Source organism: Phyllobates terribilis, unplaced genomic scaffold (genome assembly GCF_046119375.1).
Source record: "Phyllobates terribilis strain yellow unplaced genomic scaffold, ASM4611937v1 Scaffold_4__5_contigs__length_816908805, whole genome shotgun sequence".
In the NCBI taxonomy this organism is placed as follows: Eukaryota; Metazoa; Chordata; class Amphibia; order Anura; family Dendrobatidae; genus Phyllobates; species Phyllobates terribilis.
Window position 1 is genome coordinate 782,901,067 of NW_027362764.1, and position 24,502 is coordinate 782,925,568.

The following is a 24,502-nucleotide window of genomic DNA, read 5'->3' on the forward strand; positions in this document are numbered from 1 at the left end:
AACACTACAATGCTGCCACCATACAAAACACTACAATGCTGTCACCATACAAAACACTACAATGCTGTCACCATACAAAACACTACAATGCTACCACCATACAAAACACTACAATGCTGTCACCATACAAAACACTACAATGCTGTCACCATACAAAACACTACAATGCTGCCTCCATACAAAACACTACAATGCTGCCACCATACAAAACACTACAATGCTGTCACCATACAAAACACTACAATGCTGCCTCCATACAAATCACTACAATGCTACCACCATACAAAACACTACAATGCTGCCACCATACAAAACACTACAATGCTGCCTCCATACAAAACACTGCAATGCTGAGACCATACAAAACACTACAATGCTGCCACCATACAAAACACTACAATGCTGCCACCATACAAAGCACTACAATGCTGCCACCATACAAAACACTACAATGCTACCACCATACAAAACACTACAATGCTACCACCATACAAAACACTACAATGCTGTCACCATACAAAACACTACAATGCTGTCACCATACAAAACACTACAATGCTGTCACCATACAAAACACTACAATGCTGACACCATACAAAGCACTACAATGCTACAACCATACAAAACACTACAATGCTGCCTCCATACAAAACACTACAATGCTACCACCATACAAAACACTACAATGCTACCACCATACAAAACACTACAATGCTGCCACCATACAAAGCACTACAATGCTGCCTCCATACAAAACACTACAATGCTGCCACCATACAAAACACTACAATGCTGCCACCATACAAAGCACTACAATGCTGCCACCATACAAAACACTACAATGCTGCCACCATACAAAGCACTACAATGCTACCACCATACAAAACACTACAATGCTACCACCATACAAAACACTACAATGCTACCACCATACAAATCACTACAATGCTGCCACCATACAAAACACTACAATGCTGCCACCATACAAAACACTACAATGCTACCACCATACAAAACACTACAATGCTGCCACCATACAAAACACTACAATGCTGCCACCATACAAAACACTACAAGGCTGCCACCATACAAAGCACTACAATGCTACCACCATACAAAACACTACAATGCTACCACCATACAAAACACTACAATGCTACCACCATACAAAACACTACAATGCTGCCACCATACAAAACACTACAATGCTGCCACCATACAAAACACTACAATGCTACCACCATACAAAACACTACAATGCTGCCACCATACAAAACACTACAATGCTACCACCATACAAAACACTACAATGCTGCCACCATACAAAACACTACAATGCTGCCACCATACAAAACACTACAATGCTACCACCATACAAAGCACTACAATGCTGCCACCATACAAAGCACTACAATGCTGCCACCATACAAAACACTACAATGCTGCCACCATACAAAGCACTACAATGCTGCCACCATACAAAACACTACAATGGTGCCACCATACAAAACACTACAATGCTGCCACCATACAAAGCACTACAATGCTGCCACCATACAAAACACTACAATGCTGCCACCATACAAAACACTACAATGCTGCCACCATAAAAAACACTACAATGCTGCCACCATACAAAACACTACAATGCTGTCACCATACAAAACACTACAATGCTGTCACCATACAAAACACTACAATGCTGCCACCATACAAAACACTACAATGCTGTCACCATACAAAACACTACAATGCTGTCACCATACAAAACACTACAATGCTACCACCATACAAAGCACTACAATTCTGCCACCATACAAAACACTACAATGCTGCCTCCATACAAAACACTACAATGCTGCCTCCATACAAAACACTACAATGCTGCCACCATACAAAACACTACAATGCTACCACCATACAAAACACTACAATGCTGTCACCATACAAAACACTACAATGCTGCCACCATACAAAACACTACAATGCTGCAACCATACAAAACACTACAATGCTACCACCATACAAAACACTACAATGCTACCACCATACAAAACACTACAATGCTGAGACCATACAAAGCACTACAATGCTACCACCATACAAAACACTACAATGCTGCCACCATACAAAACACTACAATGCTACCACCATACAAAACACTACAATGCTACCACCATACAAAGCACTACAATGCTGAGACTATACAAAACACTACAATGCTACCACCATACAAAACACTACAATGCTGCCACCATACAAAGCACTACAATGCTGAGACTATACAAAACACTACAATGCTGCCACCATACAAAACACTACAATGCTGAGACTATGCAAAACACTACAATGCTGCCACCATACAAAACACTACAATGCTGAGACCATACAAAGCACTACAATGCTACCACCATACAAAGCACTACAATGCTGAGACTATACAAAACACTACAATGCTGCCACCATACAAAGCACTACAATGCTACCACCATACAAAACACTACAATGCTGCCACCATACAAAACACTACAATGCTGACACCATACAAAGCACTACAATGCTACCACCATACAAAGCACTACAATGCTACCACCATACAAAGCACTACAATGCTGCCACCATACAAAGCACTACAATGCTACCACCATACAAAGAACTACAATGCTGAGACTATACAAAACACTACAATGCTACCACCATACAAAACACTACAATGCTGCCACCATACAAAACACTACAATGCTGACACCATACAAAGCACTACAATGCTACCACCATACAAAGCACTACAATGCTACCACGATACAAAGCACTACAATGCTGCCACCATACAAAGCACTACAATGCTGAGACTATACAAAACACTACAATGCTGCCACCATACAAAACACTACAATGCTGAGACTATACAAAACACTACAATGCTGCCACCATACAAAACACTACAATGCTGAGACTATACAAAACACTATAATGCTACCACCATACAAAACACTACAATGCTGCCACCATACAAAACACTACAATGCTGCCACCATACAAAGCACTACAATGCTGAGACTATACAAAACACTACAATGCTACCACCATACAAAACACTACAATGCTGCCACCATACAAAACACTGAAATGCTGCCACCATACAAAGCACTACAATGCTGCCACCATACAAAACACTACAATGCTGCCACCATACAAAACACTACAATGCTGCCACCATACAAAACACTACAATGCTGCCACCATACAAAACACTACAATGCTGCCTCCATACAAAGCACTACAATGCTACCACCATACAAAACACTACAATGCTGCCACCATACAAAACACTACAATGCTGCCACCATACAAAACACTACAATGCTGCCACCATACAAAACACTACAATGCTGCCACCATACAAAGCACTACAATGCTGCCACCATACAAAACACTACAATGCTGCCACCATACAAAACACTACAATGCTGTCACCATACAAAACACTACAATGCTGCCACCATACAAAACACTACAATGCTGCCACCATACAAAACACTACAATGCTGCCACCATACAAAACACTACAATGCTGCCACCATACAAAACACTACAATGCTGCCACCATACAAAACACTACAATGCTGCCACCATACAAAACACTACAATGCTGCCACCATACAAAACACTACAATGCTGTCACCATACAAAACACTACAATGCTGTCACCATACAAAACACTACAATGCTGCCTCCATACAAAACACTACAATGCTACCACCATACAAAACACTACAATGCTGCCACCATACAAAACACTACAATGCTACCACCATACAAAACACTACAATGCTGCCACCATACAAAACACTACAATGCTGCCACCATACAAAACACTACAATGCTGCCACCATACAAAACACTACAATGCTGCCACCATACAAAACACTACAATGCTACCACCATACAAAACACTACAATGCTACCACCATACAAAACACTACAATGCTACCACCATACAAAACACTACAATGCTGCCACCATACAAAACACTACAATGCTGCCACCATACAAAACACTACAATGCTGCCACCATACAAAACACTACAATGCTGCCACCATACAAAACACTACAATGCTGCCACCATACAAAACACTACAATGCTGCCACCATACAAAACACTACAATGCTGCCACCATACAAAACACTACAATGCTGCCACCATACAAAACACTACAATGCTGCCACCATTCAAAACACTACAATGCTGCCACCATACAAAACACTACAATGCTGCCACCATACAAGCACTACAATGTTGAGACCATACAAAACACTACAATGCTGCCACCATACAAAACACTACAATGCTGCCTCCATACAAAGCACTACAATGTTGAGACCATACAAAACACTACAATGCTGCCACCATACAAAGCACTACAATGCTGCCACCATACAAAACACTACAATGCTGCCACCATACAAAGCACTACAATGCTGAGACTATACAAAACACTACAATGCTGCCACCATACAAAACACTACAATGCTGCCACCATACAAAGCACTACAATGCTGAGACTATACAAAACACTACAATGCTGCCACCATACAAAACACTACAATGCTGCCACCATACAAAACACTACAATGCTGTCACCATACAAAACACTACAATGCTGCCACCATACAAAACACTACAATGCTGCCACCATACAAAACACTACAATGCTGCCACCATACAAAACACTACAATGCTGCCACCATACAAAACACTACAATGCTGCCACCATACAAAACACTACAATGCTGCCACCATACAAAACACTACAATGCTGCCACCATACAAAACACTACAATGCTGCCACCATACAAAACACTACAATGCTGCCACCATACAAAACACTACAATGCTGCCACCATACAAAACACTACAATGCTGCCACCATACAAAACACTACAATGCTGTCACCATACAAAACACTACAATGCTGTCACCATACAAAACACTACAATGCTGCCACCATACAAAACACTACAATGCTGCCACCATACAAAACACTACACTGCTGCCACCATACAAAACACTACAATGCTGCCTCCATACAAAACACTACAATGCTGCCTCCATACAAAACACTACAATGCTGCCACCATACAAAACACTACAATGCTACCACCATACAAAACACTACAATGCTGTCACCATACAAAACACTACAATGCTGCCACCATACAAAACACTACAATGCTGCAACCATACAAAACACTACAATGCTACCACCATACAAAACACTACAATGCTACCACCATACAAAACACTACAATGCTGAGACCATATAAAGCACTACAATGCTGCCACCATACAAAGCACTACAATGCTGAGACTATACAAAACACTACAATGCTGCCACCATACAAAACACTACAATGCTGAGACTATACAAAACACTACAATGCTGCCACCATACAAAACACTACAATGCTGAGACCATACAAAGCACTACAATGCTGCCTCCATACAAAACACTACAATGCTGTCACCATACAAAACACTACAATGCTGCCACCATACAAAGCACTACAATGCTGAGACTATACAAAACACTACAATGCTACCACCATACAAAACACTACAATGCTGAGACCATACAAAGCACTACAATGCTGCCTCCATACAAAACACTACAATGCTGTCACCATACAAAACACTACAATGCTGCCACCATACAAAGCACTACAATGCTGCCACCATACAAAACACTACAATGCTGCCACCATACAAAACACTACAATGCTGAGACCATACAAAGCACTAGAATGCTGCCACCATACAAAGCACTACAATGCTGCCACCATACAAAACACTACAATGCTGCCTCCATACAAAGCACTACAATGCTACCACCATACAAAGCACTACAATGCTGAGACTATACAAAACACTACAATGCTGCCACCATACAAAACACTACAATGCTGCCACCATACAAAGCACTACAATGCTGAGACTATACAAAACACTACAATGCTACCACCATACAAAACACTACAATGCTGCCACCATACAAAACACTACAATGCTACCACCATACAAAACACTACAATGCTGCCACCATACAAAACACTACAATGCTGCCACCATACAAAGCACTACAATGCTGCCACCATACAAAACACTACAATGCTGCCACCATACAAAACACTACAATGCTGCCACCATACAAAACACTACAATGCTGCCACCATACAAAGCAATACAATGCTACCACCATACAAAACACTACAATGCTGCCACCACACAAAACACTACAATGCTACCACCATACAAAACACTACAATGCTGCCACCATACAAAACACTACAATGCTGCCACCATACAAAGCAATACAATGCTACCACCATACAAAACACTACAATGCTGCCACCATACAAAACACTACAATGCTGCCACCATACAAAACACTACAATGCTGCCACCATACAAAACACTACAATGCTGCCACCATACAAAACACTACAATGCTGCCACCATACAAAACACTACAATGCTGCCACCATACAAAGCACTACAATGCTACCACCATACAAAACACTACAATGCTACCACCATACAAAGCACTACAATGCTGCCACCATACAAAGCACTACAATGCTGCCTCCATACAAAGCACTACAATGCTGCCACCATACAAAACACTACAATGCTGCCACCATACAAAGCACTACAATGCTACCACCATACAAAACACTACAATGCTGCCACCATACAAAGCACTACAATGCTGCCACCATACAAAGCACTACAATGCTGCCACCATACAAAACACTACAATGCTGCCACCATAAAAAACACTACAATGCTGCCACCATACAAAACACTACAATGCTGCCACCATACAAAACACTACAATGCTGCCACCATACAAAACACTACAATGCTATCACCATACAAAACACTACAATGCTGCCACCATAAAAAACACTACAATGCTGCCACCATACAAAACACTACAATGCTACCACCATACAAAACACTACAATGCTGCCACCATACAAAACACTACAATGCTGCCACCATAAAAAACACAACAATGCTGCCACCATACAAAACACTACAATGCTGCCACCATACAAAACACTACAATGCTGCCACCATACAAAACACTACAATGCTATCACCATACAAAACACTACAATGCTGCCACCATACAAAGCACCACAATGCTACCACCATACAAAACACTACAATGCTGCCACCATACAAAACACTACAATGCTGCCACCATACAAAACACTACAATGCTATCACCATACAAAACACTACAATGCTGCCACCATACAAAGCACTACAATGCTACCACCATACAAAACACTACAATGCTGCCACCATACAAAACACTACAATGCTGCCACCATACAAAACACTACAATGCTACCACCATACAAAACACTACAATGCTGCCACCATACAAAACACTACAATGCTGCCACCATACAAAGCACTACAATGCTGAGACTATACAAAACACTACAATGCTGCCACCATACAAAACACTACAATGCTGCCACCATACAAAACACTACAATGCTGCCTCCATACAAAGCACTACAATGTTGAGACCATACAAAACACTACAATGCTGCCACCATACAAAGCACTACAATGCTGCCACCATACAAAACACTACAATGCTGCCACCATACAAAGCACTACAATGCTGAGACTATACAAAACACTGCAATGCTGCCACCATACAAAACACTACAATGCTGCCTCCATACAAAGCACTACAATGCTGAGACCATACAAAACACTACAATGCTGCCACCATACAAAACACTACAATGCTGCCACCATACAAAGCACTACAATGCTGAGACTATACAAAACACTACAATGCTGCCACCATACAAAACACTACAATGCTGCCACCATACAAAACACTACAATGCTGCCACCATACAAAACACTACAATGCTGTCACCATACAAAACACTACAATGCTGCCACCATACAAAACACTACAATGCTGCCACCATACAAAACACTACAATGCTGCCACCATACAAAACACTACAATGCTGCCACCATACAAAACACTACAATGCTGCCACCATACAAAACACTACAATGCTGCCACCATACAAAACACTACAATGCTGCCACCATACAAAACACTACAATGCGGCCACCATACAAAACACTACAATGCTGCCTCCATACAAAGCACTACAATGTTGAGACCATACAAAACACTACAATGCTGCCACCATACAAAGCACTACAATGCTGCCACCATACAAAACACTACAATGCTGCCACCATACAAAGCACTACAATGCTGAGACTATACAAAACACTACAATGCTGCCACCATACAAAACACTACAATGCTGCCTCCATACAAAGCACTACAATACTGCCACCATACAAAGCACTACAATGCTGAGACTATACAAAACACTACAATGCTGCCACCATACAAAGCACTACAATGCTGAGACCATACAAAACACTACAATGCTGCCACCATACAAAACACTACAATGCTGCCACCATACAAAGCACTACAATGCTGAGACTATACAAAACACTACAATGCTGCCACCATACAAAGCACTACAATGCTGAGACTATACAAAACACTACAATGCTGCCACCATACAAAACACTACAATGCTGTCACCATACAAAACACTACAATGCTGCCACCATACAAAACACTACAATGCTGCCACCATACAAAACACTACAATGCTGCCACCATACAAAACACTACAATGCTGCCACCATACAAAACACTACAATGCTGCCACCATACAAAACACTACAATGCTGCCACCATACAAAACACTACAATGCTGCCACCATACAAAACACTACAATGCTGCCACCATACAAAACACTACAATGCTGCCACCATACAAAACACTACAATGCTCCCACCATACAAAACACTACAATGCTGCCACCATACAAAACACTACAATGCTGCCACCATACAAAACACTACAATGCTGTCACCATACAAAACACTACAATGCTGTCACCATACAAAACACTACAATGCTGCCACCATACAAAACACTACAATGCTGTCACCATACAAAACACTACAATGCTGTCACCATACAAAACACTACAATGCTGCCACCATACAAAACACTACAATGCTGCCACCATACAAAACACTACAATGCTGCCTCCATACAAAACACTACAATGCTGCCTCCATACAAAACACTACAATGCTGCAACCATACAAAACACTACAATGCTGCCACCATACAAAACACTACAATGCTGCCACCATACAAAACACTACAATGCTGAGACCATACAAAGCACTACAATGCTGCCACCATACAAAGCACTACAATGCTGAGACTATACAAAACACTACAATGCTGCCACCATACAAAACACTACAATGCTGAGACTATACAAAACACTACAATGCTGCCACCATACAAAACACTACAATGCTGAGACCATACAAAGCACTACAATGCTGCCACCATACAAAGCACTACAATGCTGAGACCATACAAAACACTACAATGCTACCACCATACAAAACACTACAATGCTGAGACCATACAAAGCACTACAATGCTGCCACCATACAAAGCACTACAATGCTACCACCATACAAAACACTACAATGCTGAGACCATACAAAGCACTACAATGCTGCCACCATACAAAGCACTACAATGCTGAGACTATACAAAACACTACAATGCTACCACCATACAAAACACTACAATGCTGCCACCATACAAAACACTACAATGCTGAGACTATACAAAACACTATAATGCTACCACCATACAAAACACTACAATGCTGCCACCATACAAAACACTACAATGCTGAGACTATACAAAACACTATAATGCTACCACCATACAAAACACTACAATGCTACCACCATACAAAACACTACAATGCTGCCACCATACAAAGCACTACAATGCTGCCACCATACAAAGCACTACAATGCTGCCACCATACAAAACACTTCAATGCTGCCTCCATACAAAGCACTACAATGCTGCCACCATACAAAGCACTACAATGCTACCACCATACAAAACACTACAATGCTGCCACCATACAAAACACTACAATGCTGCCACCATACAAAACACTACAATGCTGCCTCCATACAAAACACTACAATGCTACCACCATACAAAACACTACAATGCTGCCTCCATACAAAACACTACAATGCTGCCACCATACAAAACACTACAATGCTACCACCATACAAAACACTACAATGCTGCCACCATACAAAACACTACAATGCTATCACCATACAAAACACTACAATGCTGCCTCCATACAAAACACTACAATGCTGCCACCATACAAAGCACTACAATGCTGCCACCATACAAAACACTACAATGCTGCCTCCATACAAAGCACTACAATGCTGCCACCATACAAAACACTACAATGCTACCACCATACAAAACACTACAATGCTACCACCATACAAAACACTACAATGCTGCCTCCATACAAAGCACTACAATGCTACCACCATACAAAACACTACAATGCTGCCACCATACAAAACACTACAATGCTGCCACCATACAAAACACTACAATGCTGCCACCATACAAAACACTACAATGCTACCACCATACAAAGCACTACAATGCTACCACCATACAAAACACTACAATGCTGCCACCATACAAAACACTACAATGCTACCACCATACAAAACACTACAATGCTGCCACCATACAAAACACTACAATGCTGCCACCATACAAAACACTACAATGCTGCCACCATACAAAACACTACAATGCTGCCACCATACAAAGCACTACAATGCTACCACCATACAAAACACTACAATGCTGAGACTATACAAAACACTACAATGCTGCCACCATACAAAACACTACAATGCTGAGACCATACAAAACACTACAATGCTACCACCATACAAAACACTACAATGCTGAGACCATACAAAGCACTACAATGCTGCCACCATACAAAGCACTACAATGCTGAGACTATACAAAACACTACAATGCTGCCACCATACAAAACACTACAATGCTGCCTCCATACAAAGCACTACAATGCTGCCACCATACAAAGCACTACAATGCTGAGACTATACAAAACACTACAATGCTGCCACCATACAAAGCACTACAATGCTGAGACCATACAAAACACTACAATGCTGCCACCATACAAAACACTACAATGCTGTCACCATACAAAACACTACAATGCTACCACCATACAAAACACTACAATGCTGCCTCCATACAAAACACTACAATGCTGCCACCATACAAAGCACTACAATGCTGAGACTATACAAAACACTACAATGCTGGCACCATACAAAGCACTACAATGCTGAGACTATACAAAACACTACAATGCTGCCACCATACAAAACACTACAATGCTGTCACCATACAAAACACTACAATGCTGCCACCATACAAAACACTACAATGCTGCCACCATACAAAACACTACAATGCTGCCACCATACAAAACACTACAATGCTGCCACCATACAAAACACTACAATGCTGCCACCATACAAAACACTACAATGCTGCCACCATACAAAACACTACAATGCTGCCACCATACAAAACACTACAATGCTGCCACCATACAAAACACTACAATGCTGCCACCATACAAAACACTACAATGCTCCCACCATACAAAACACTACAATGCTGCCACCATACAAAACACTACAATGCTGCCACCATACAAAACACTACAATGCTGTCACCATACAAAACACTACAATGCTGTCACCATACAAAACACTACAATGCTGCCACCATACAAAACACTACAATGCTGTCACCATACAAAACACTACAATGCTGTCACCATACAAAACACTACAATGCTGCCACCATACAAAACACTACAATGCTGCCTCCATACAAAACACTACAATGCTGCCTCCATACAAAACACTACAATGCTGCCACCATACAAAACACTACAATGCTACCACCATACAAAACACTACAATGCTGTCACCATACAAAACACTACAATGCTGCCACCATACAAAACACTACAATGCTGCAACCATACAAAACACTACAATGCTGCCACCATACAAAACACTACAATGCTGCCACCATACAAAACACTACAATGCTGAGACCATACAAAGCACTACAATGCTGCCACCATACAAAGCACTACAATGCTGAGACTATACAGAACACTACAATGCTGCCACCATACAAAACACTACAATGCTGAGACTATACAAAACACTACAATGCTGCCACCATACAAAACACTACAATGCTGAGACCATACAAAGCACTACAATGCTGCCACCATACAAAGCACTACAATGCTGAGACCATACAAAACACTACAATGCTACCACCATACAAAACACTACAATGCTGAGACCATACAAAGCACTACAATGCTGCCACCATACAAAGCACTACAATGCTACCACCATACAAAACACTACAATGCTGAGACCATACAAAGCACTACAATGCTGCCACCATACAAAGCACTACAATGCTGAGACCATACAAAACACTACAATGCTACCACCATACAAAACACTACAATGCTGCCACCATACAAAACACTACAATGCTGAGACTATACAAAACACTATAATGCTACCACCATACAAAACACTACAATGCTGCCACCATACAAAACACTACAATGCTGCCACCATACAAAGCACTACAATGCTGCCACCATACAAAACACTTCAATGCTGCCTCCATACAAAACACTACAATGCTGCCACCATACAAAACACTACAATGCTGCCACCATACAAAGCACTACAATGCTGCCACCATACAAAGCACTACAATGCTGCCACCATACAAAACACTACAATGCTGCCTCCATACAAAGCACTACAATGCTGCCACCATACAAAACACTACAATGCTACCACCATACAAAACACTACAATGCTGCCACCATACAAAGCACTACAATGCTGCCACCATACAAAACACTACAATGCTGCCTCCATACAAAGCACTACAATGCTGCCACCATACAAAACACTACAATGCTACCACCATACAAAACACTACAATGCTACCACCATACAAAACACTACAATGCTACCACCATACAAAACACTACAATGCTGCCTCCATACAAAGCACTACAATGCTACCACCATACAAAACACTACAATGCTGCCACCATACAAAACACTACAATGCTGCCACCATACAAAACACTACAATGCTGCCACAATACAAAACACTACAATGCTACCACCATACAAAGCACTACAATGCTACCACCATACAAAACACTACAATGCTGCCACCATACAAAACACTACAATGCTGCCACCATACAAAACACTACAATGCTGCCACCATACAAAACACTACAATGCTGCCACCATACAAAGCACTACAATGCTACCACCATACAAAACACTACAATGCTGAGACTATACAAAACACTACAATGCTGCCACCATACAAAACACTACAATGCTGAGACCATACAAAACACTACAATGCTAACACCATACAAAACACTACAATGCTGAGACCATACAAAGCACTACAATGCTGCCACCATACAAAGCACTACAATGCTGAGACTATACAAAACACTACAATGCTGCCACCATACAAAACACTACAATGCTGAGACTATACAAAACACTATAATGCTACCACCATACAAAACACTACAATGCTGCCACCATACAAAACACTACAATGCTGCCACCATACAAAACACTACAATGCTGCCACCATACAAAACACTACAATGCTGCCACCATACAAAACACTACAATGCTGCCACCATACAAAACACTACAATGCTGCCACCATACAAAGCACTACAATGCTACCACCATACAAAACACTACAATGCTGCCACCATACAAAACACTACAATGCTACCACCATACAAAACACTACAATGCTGCCTCCATACAAAACACTACAATGCTGCCACCATACAAAACACTACAATGCTGCCACCATACAAAACACTACAATGCTGCCACCATACAAAACACTACAATGCTGCCACCATACAAAGCACTACAATGCTACCACCATACAAAACACTACAATGCTACCACCATACAAAACACTACAATGCTACCACCATACAAAACACTACAATGCTGCCACCATACAAAACACTACAATGCTGCCACCATAAAAAACACTACAATGCTGCCACCATACAAAACACTACAATGCTGCCACCATACAAAACACTACAATGCTGCCACCATACAAAACACTACAATGCTGCCACCATACAAAACACTACAATGCTACCACCATACAAAACACTACAATGCTGCCACCATACAAAGCACTACAATGCTGAGACCATACAAAACACTACAATGCTGCCACCATACAAAACACTACAATGCTGTCACCATACAAAACACTACAATGCTACCACCATACAAAACACTACAATGCTGCCTCCATACAAAACACTACAATGCTGCCACCATACAAAGCACTACAATGCTGAGACTATACAAAACACTACAATGCTGCCACCATACAAAGCACTACAATGCTGGGACTATACAAAACACTACAATGCTGCCACCATACAAAACACTACAATGCTGTCACCATACAAAACACTACAATGCTGCCACCATACAAAACACTACAATGCTGCCACCATACAAAACACTACAATGCTGCCACCATACAAAACACTACAATGCTGCCACCATACAAAACACTACAATGCTGCCACCATACAAAACACTACAATGCTGCCACCATACAAAACACTACAATGCTGCCACCATACAAAACACTACAATGCTGCCACCATACAAAACACTACAATGCTGCCACCATACAAAACACTACAATGCTCCCACCATACAAAACACTACAATGCTGCCACCATACAAAACACTACAATGCTGCCACCATACAAAACACTACAATGCTGTCACCATACAAAACACTACAATGCTGTCACCATACAAAACACTATAATGCTGCCACCATACAAAACACTACAATGCTGTCACCATACAAAACACTACAATGCTGTCACCATACAAAACACTACAATGCTGCCACCATACAAAACACTACAATGCTGCCTCCATACAAAACACTACAATGCTGCCTCCATACAAAACACTACAATGCTGCCACCATACAAAACACTACAATGCTACCACCATACAAAACACTACAATGCTGTCACCATACAAAACACTACAATGCTGCCACCATACAAAACACTACAATGCTGCAACCATACAAAACACTACAATGCTGCCACCATACAAAACACTACAATGCTGCCACCATACAAAACACTACAATGCTGAGACCATACAAAGCACTACAATGCTGCCACCATACAAAGCACTACAATGCTGAGACTATACAGAACACTACAATGCTGCCACCATACAAAACACTACAATGCTGAGACTATACAAAACACTACAATGCTGCCACCATACAAAACACTACAATGCTGAGACCATACAAAGCACTACAATGCTGCCACCATACAAAGCACTACAATGCTGAGACCATACAAAACACTACAATGCTACCACCATACAAAACACTACAATGCTGAGACCATACAAAGCACTACAATGCTGCCACCATACAAAGCACTACAATGCTACCACCATACAAAACACTACAATGCTGAGACCATACAAAGCACTACAATGCTGCCACCATACAAAGCACTACAATGCTGAGACCATACAAAACACTACAATGCTACCACCATACAAAACACTACAATGCTGCCACCATACAAAACACTACAATGCTGAGACTATACAAAACACTATAATGCTACCACCATACAAAACACTACAATGCTGCCACCATACAAAACACTACAATGCTGCCACCATACAAAGCACTACAATGCTGCCACCATACAAAACACTTCAATGCTGCCTCCATACAAAACACTACAATGCTGCCACCATACAAAACACTACAATGCTGCCACCATACAAAGCACTACAATGCTGCCACCATACAAAGCACTACAATGCTGCCACCATACAAAACACTACAATGCTGTCACCATACAAAACACTACAATGCTGCCTCCATACAAAACACTACAATGCTGCCTCCATACAAAGCACTACAATGCTGCCACCATACAAAACACTACAATGCTACCACCATACAAAACACTACAATGCTACCACCATACAAAACACTACAATGCTGCCACCATACAAAGCACTACAATGCTGCCACCATACAAAACACTACAATGCTGCCTCCATACAAAGCACTACAATGCTGCCACCATACAAAACACTACAATGCTACCACCATACAAAACACTACAATGCTACCACCATACAAAACACTACAATGCTACCACCATACAAAACACTACAATGCTGCCTCCATACAAAGCACTACAATGCTACCACCATACAAAACACTACAATGCTGCCACCATACAAAACACTACAATGCTGCCACCATACAAAACACTACAATGCTGCCACAATACAAAACACTACAATGCTACCACCATACAAAGCACTACAATGCTACCACCATACAAAACACTACAATGCTGCCACCATACAAAACACTACAATGCTGCCACCATACAAAACACTACAATGCTGCCACCATACAAAACACTACAATGCTGCCACCATACAAAGCACTACAATGCTACCACCATACAAAACACTACAATGCTGAGACTATACAAAACACTACAATGCTGCCACCATACAAAACACTACAATGCTGAGACCATACAAAACACTACAATGCTAACACCATACAAAACACTACAATGCTGAGACCATACAAAGCACTACAATGCTGCCACCATACAAAGCACTACAATGCTGAGACTATACAAAACACTACAATGCTGCCACCATACAAAACACTACAATGCTGAGACTATACAAAACACTATAATGCTACCACCATACAAAACACTACAATGCTGCCACCATACAAAACACTACAATGCTGCCACCATACAAAACACTACAATGCTGCCACCATACAAAACACTACAATGCTGCCACCATACAAAACACTACAATGCTGCCACCATACAAAACACTACAATGCTGCCACCATACAAAGCACTACAATGCTACCACCATACAAAACACTACAATGCTGCCACCATACAAAACACTACAATGCTACCACCATACAAAACACTACAATGCTGCCTCCATACAAAACACTACAATGCTGCCACCATACAAAACACTACAATGCTGCCACCATACAAAACACTACAATGCTGCCACCATACAAAACACTACAATGCTGCCACCATACAAAGCACTACAATGCTACCACCATACAAAACACTACAATGCTACCACCATACAAAACACTACAATGCTACCACCATACAAAACACTACAATGCTGCCACCATACAAAACACTACAATGCTGCCACCATAAAAAACACTACAATGCTGCCACCATACAAAACACTACAATGCTGCCACCATACAAAACACTACAATGCTGCCACCATACAAAACACTACAATGCTGCCACCATACAAAACACTACAATGCTACCACCATACAAAACACTACAATGCTGCCACCATACAAAACACTACAATGCTGCCACCATACAAAGCACTACAATGCTGAGACTATACAAAACACTACAATGCTGCCACCATACAAAACACTACAATGCTGCCACCATACAAAACACTACAATGCTGCCTCCATACAAAGCACTACAATGTTGAGACCATACAAAACACTACAATGCTGCCACCATACAAAGCACTACAATGCTGCCACCATACAAAACACTACAATGCTGCCACCATACAAAACACTACAATGCTGCCACCATACAAAACACTACAATGCTGCCACCATACAAAACACTACAATGCTGCCACCATACAAAACACTACAATGCTGCCACCATACAAAACACTACAATGCTGCCACCATACAAAACACTACAATGCTGAGACTATACAAAACACTACAATGCTGCCACCATACAAAACACTACAATGCTGCCACCATACAAAACACTACAATGCTGCCACCATACAAAGCACTACAATGCTGCCACCATACAAAACACTACAATGCTGCCACCATACAAAACACTACAATGCTGCCACCATACAAAACACTACAATGCTGCCACCATACAAAGCACTACAATGCTGAGACTATACAAAACACTACAATGCTGCCACCATACAAAACACTACAATGCTGCCACCATACAAAACACTACAATGCTGCCACCATACAAAACACTACAATGCTGCCACCATACAAAACACTACAATGCTGCCACCATACAAAGCACTACAATGCTGAGACTATACAAAACACTACAATGCTGCCACCATACAAAGCACTACAATGCTGAGACTATACAAAACACTACAATGCTGCCACCATACAAAACACTACAATGCTGCCACCATACAAAACACTACAATGCTGTCACCATACAAAACACTACAATGCTGCCACCATACAAAACACTACAATGCTGCCACCATACAAAACACTACAATGCTGCCACCATACAAAACACTACAATGCTGCCACCATACAAAACACTACAATGCTGCCACCATACAAAACACTACAATGCTGCCACCATACAAAACACTACAATGCTGCCACCATACAAAACACTACAATGCTGCCACCATACAAAACACTACAATGCTGCCACCATACAAAACACTACAATGCTCCCACCATACAAAACACTACAATGCTGCCACCATACAAAACACTACAATGCTCCCACCATACAAAACACTACAATGCTGCCACCATACAAAACACTACAATGCTGCCACCATACAAAACACTACAATGCTACCACCATACAAAGCACTACAATGCTGAGACCATACAAAACACTACAATGCTGCCACCATACAAAACACTACAATGCTGCCACCATACAAAACACTACAATGCTGCCACCATACAAAACACTACAATGCTGCCACCATACAAAACACTACAATGCTGACACCATACAAAACACTACAATGCTGTCACCATACAAAACACTACAATGCTGCCACCATACAAAACACTACAATGCTGCCACCATACAAAACAATACAATGCTGCCACCATACAAAACACTACAATGCTGACACCATACAAAACACTACAATGCTACCACCATACAAAACACTACAATGCTGACACCATACAAAACACTACAATGCTGCCTCCATACAAAACACTACAATGCTACCACCATACAAAACACTACAATGCTACCACCATACAAAACACTACAATGCTGCCTCCATACAAAACACTACAATGCTGCCACCATACAAAACACTACAATGCTGCCACCATACAAAACACTACAATGCTGACACCATACAAAACACTACAATGCTGTCACCATACAAAACACTACAATGCTGCCACCATACAAAACACTACAATGCTGCCACCATACAAAACACTACAATGCTGCCACCATACAAAACACTACAATGCTGACACCATACAAAACACTACAATGCTGCCTCCATACAAAACACTACAATGCTACCACCATACAAAACACTACAATGCTGCCTCCATACAAAACACTACAATGCTGCCTCCATACAAAACACTACAATGCTGCCACCATACAAAACACTACAATGCTGCCACCATACAAAACACTACAATGCTAGCATCATACAAAACACTACAATGCTGCCTCCATACAAAACACTACAATGCTGCCACCATACAAAACACTACAATGCTGCCACCATACAAAACACTACAATGCTGCCACCATACAAAACACTACAATGCTAGCATCATACAAAACACTACAATGCTGCCTCCATACAAAACACTGCAATGCTGCCACCATACAAAACACTACAATGCTGCCACCATACAAAACACTACAATGCTGCCACCATACAAAACACTACAATGCTGCCTCCATACAAAACACTACAATGCTGCCACCATACAAAACACTACAATGCTGCCACCATACAAAACACTACAATGCTGCCACCATACAAAACACTACAATGCTGCCACCATACAAAACACTACAATGCTGCCACCATACAAAACACTACAATGCTGCCTCCATACAAAACACTACAATGCTGCCACCATACAAAACACTACAATGCTGCCACCATACAAAACACTACAATGCTACCACCATACAAAACACTACAATGCTGCCTCCATACAAAACACTACAATGCTGCCACCATACAAAACACTACAATGCTGCCACCATACAAAACACTACAATGCTGCCTCCATACAAAACACTACAATGCTGCCACCATACAAAATACTACAATGCTGCCACCATACAAAACACTACAATGCTGCTTCCATACAAAACACTACAATGCTGCCACCATACAAAACACTACAATGCTCCCACCATACAAAACACTACAATGCTGCCACCATACAAAACACTACAATGCTGCCACCATACAAAACACTACAATGCTACCACCATACAAAGCACTACAATGCTGAGACCATACAAAACACTACAATGCTGCCACCATACAAAACACTACAATGCTGCCACCATACAAAACACTACAATGCTGACACCATACAAAACACTACAATGCTGCCACCATACAAAACACTACAATGCTGCCACCATACAAAACACTACAATGCTGCCACCATACAAAACACTACAATGCTGCCACCATACAAAACACTACAATGCTGACACCATACAAAACACTACAATGCTGCCTCCATACAAAACACTACAATGCTGCCTCCATACAAAACACTACAATGCTGCCACCATAAAAACACTACAATGCTGCCACCATACAAAACACTACAATGCTAGCATCATACAAACACTACAATGCTGCCTCCATACAAAACACTACAATGCTGCCTCCATACAAAACACTACAATGCTGCCACCATACAAAACACTACAATGCTGCCACCATACAAAACACTACAATGCTAGCATCATACAAAACACTACAATGCTACCACCATACAAAACACTACAATGCTACCTCCATACAAAACACTACAATGCTGCCACCATACAAAACACTACAATGCTGCCACCATACAAAACACTACAATGCTGCCACCATACAAAACACTACAATGCTGCCTCCATACAAAACACTACAATCCTGCCACCATACAAAACACTACAATGCTGCCACCATACAAAACACTACAATGCTGCCACCATACAAAACACTACAATGCTAGCATCATACAAAACACTACAATGCTGCCACCATACAAAACACTACAATGCTGCCACCATACAAAACACTACAATGCTACCACCATACAAAACACTACAATGCTAGCATCATACAAAACACTACAATGCTGCCTCCATACAAAACACTACAATGCTGCCACCATACAAAACACTACAATGCTGCCACCATACAAAACACTACAATGCTGCCACCATACAAAACACTACAATGCTGCCACCATACAAAACACTACAATGCTGCCTCCATACAAAACACTACAATGCTGCCACCATACAAAACACTACAATGCTGCCACCATACAAAACACTACAATGCTGCCACCATACAAAACACTACAATGCTGCCACCATACAAAACACTACAATGCTGCCACCATACAAAACACTACAATGCTGCCTCCATACAAAACACTACAATGCTGCCACCATACAAAACACTACAATGCTGCCACCATACAAAACACTACAATGCTACCACCATACAAAACACTACAATGCTGCCTCCATACAAAACACTACAATGCTGCCACCATACAAAACACTACAATGCTGCCACCATACAAAACACTACAATGCTGCCTCCATACAAAACACTACAATGCTGCCACCATACAAAACACTACAATGCTGCCACCATACAAAACACTACAATGCTGCTTCCATACAAAACACTACAATGCTGCCACCATACAAAACACTACAATGCTGCCACCATACAAAACACTACAATGGTGCCACCATACAAAACACTACAATGCTGCCACCATACAAAACACTACAATGCTGCCTCCATACAAATCACTACAATGCTGCCACCATACAAAACACTACAATGCTGCCTCCATACAAATCACTACAATGCTGCCACCATACAAAACACTACAATGCTACCACCATACAAAGCACTACAATGCTGAGACCATACAAAACACTACAATGCTGCCACCATACAAAACACTACAATGCTGCCACCATACAAAACACTACAATGCTGACACCATACAAAACACTACAATGCTGCCACCATACAAAACACTACAATGCTGCCTCCATACAAAACACTACAATGCTGCCACCATACAAAACACTACAATGCTGCCACCATACAAAACACTACAATGCTACCACCATACAAAACACTACAATGCTGCCTCCATACAAAACACTACAATGCTGCCACCATACAAAACACTACAATGCTGCCACCATACAAAACACTACAATGCTGCCTCCATACAAAACACTACAATGCTGCCACCATACAAAACACTACAATGCTGCCACCATACAAAACACTACAATGCTGCTTCCATACAAAACACTACAATGCTGCCACCATACAAAACACTACAATGCTCCCACCATACAAAACACTACAATGCTGCCACCATACAAAACACTACAATGCTGCCACCATACAAAACACTACAATGCTGAGACCATACAAAACACTACAATGCTGCCACCATACAAAACACTACAATGCTGCCACCATACAAAACACTACAATGCTGACACCATACAAAACACTACAATGCTGCCACCATACAAAACACTACAATGCTGCCACCATACAAAACACTACAATGCTGCCACCATACAAAACACTACAATGCTGCCACCATACAAAACACTACAATGCTGACACCATACAAAACACTACAATGCTGCCTCCATACAAAACACTACAATGCTGCCTCCATACAAAACACTACAATGCTGCCACCATACAAAACACTACAATGCTGCCACCATACAAAACACTACAATGCTAGCATCATACAAAACACTACAATGCTGCCTCCATACAAAACACTACAATGCTGCCTCCATACAAAACACTACAATGCTGCCACCATACAAAACACTACAATGCTGCCACCATATAAAACACTACAATGCTGACACCATACAAAACACTACAATGCTGCCACCATACAAAGCACTACAATGCTGCCTCCATACAAAACACTACAATGCTGCCACCATACAAAACACTACAATGCTGCCACCATACAAAACACTACAATGCTAGCATCATACAAAACACTACAATGCTGCCTCCATACAAAACACTACAATGCTGCCACCATACAAAACACTACAATGCTGCCACCATACAAAACACTACAATGCTGCCACCATACAAAACACTACAATGCTAGCATCATACAAAACACTACAATGCTGCCACCATACAAAACACTACAATGCTGCCACCATACAAAACACTACAATGCTACCACCATACAAAACACTACAATGCAGCCTCCATACAAAACACTACAATGCTGCCACCATACAAAACACTACAATGCTGCCACCATACAAAACACTACAATGCTGCCTCCATACAAAACACTACAATGCTGCCACCATACAAAACACTACAATGCTGCCACCATACAAAACACTACAATGCTGCCTCCATACAAAACACTACAATGCTGCCTCCATACAAAACACTACAGTGCTGCCACCATACAAAACACTACAATGCTGCCACCATACAAAACACTACAATGCTGCCTCCATACAAAACACTACAATGCTGCCTCCATACAAAACACTACAATGCTGCCTCCATACAAAACACTACAATGCTGCCACCATACAAAACACTACAATACTACCACCATACAAAACACTACAATGCTGCCACCATACAAAACACTACAATGCTGCCTCCATACAAAACACTACAATGCTGCCACCATACAAAACACTACAATGCTACCACCATACAAAGCACTACAATGCTGAGACCATACAAAACACTACAATGCTGCCACCATACAAAACACTACAATGCTGCCACCATACAAAACACTACAATGCTGCCACCATACAAAGCACTACAATGCTACCACCATACAAAACACTACAATGCTGCCACCATACAAAGCACTACAATGCTGCCACCATACAAAACACTACAATGCTACCACCATACAAAACACTACAATGCTGCCTCCATACAAAACACTACAATGCTGCCACCATACAAAACACTACAATGCTACCACCATACAAAACACTACAATGCTACCACCATACAAAACACTACAATGCTGCCTCCATACAAAACACTACAATGCTGCCACCATACAAAACACTACAATGCTACCACCATACAAAGCACTACAATGCTGCCACCATACAAAACACTACAATGC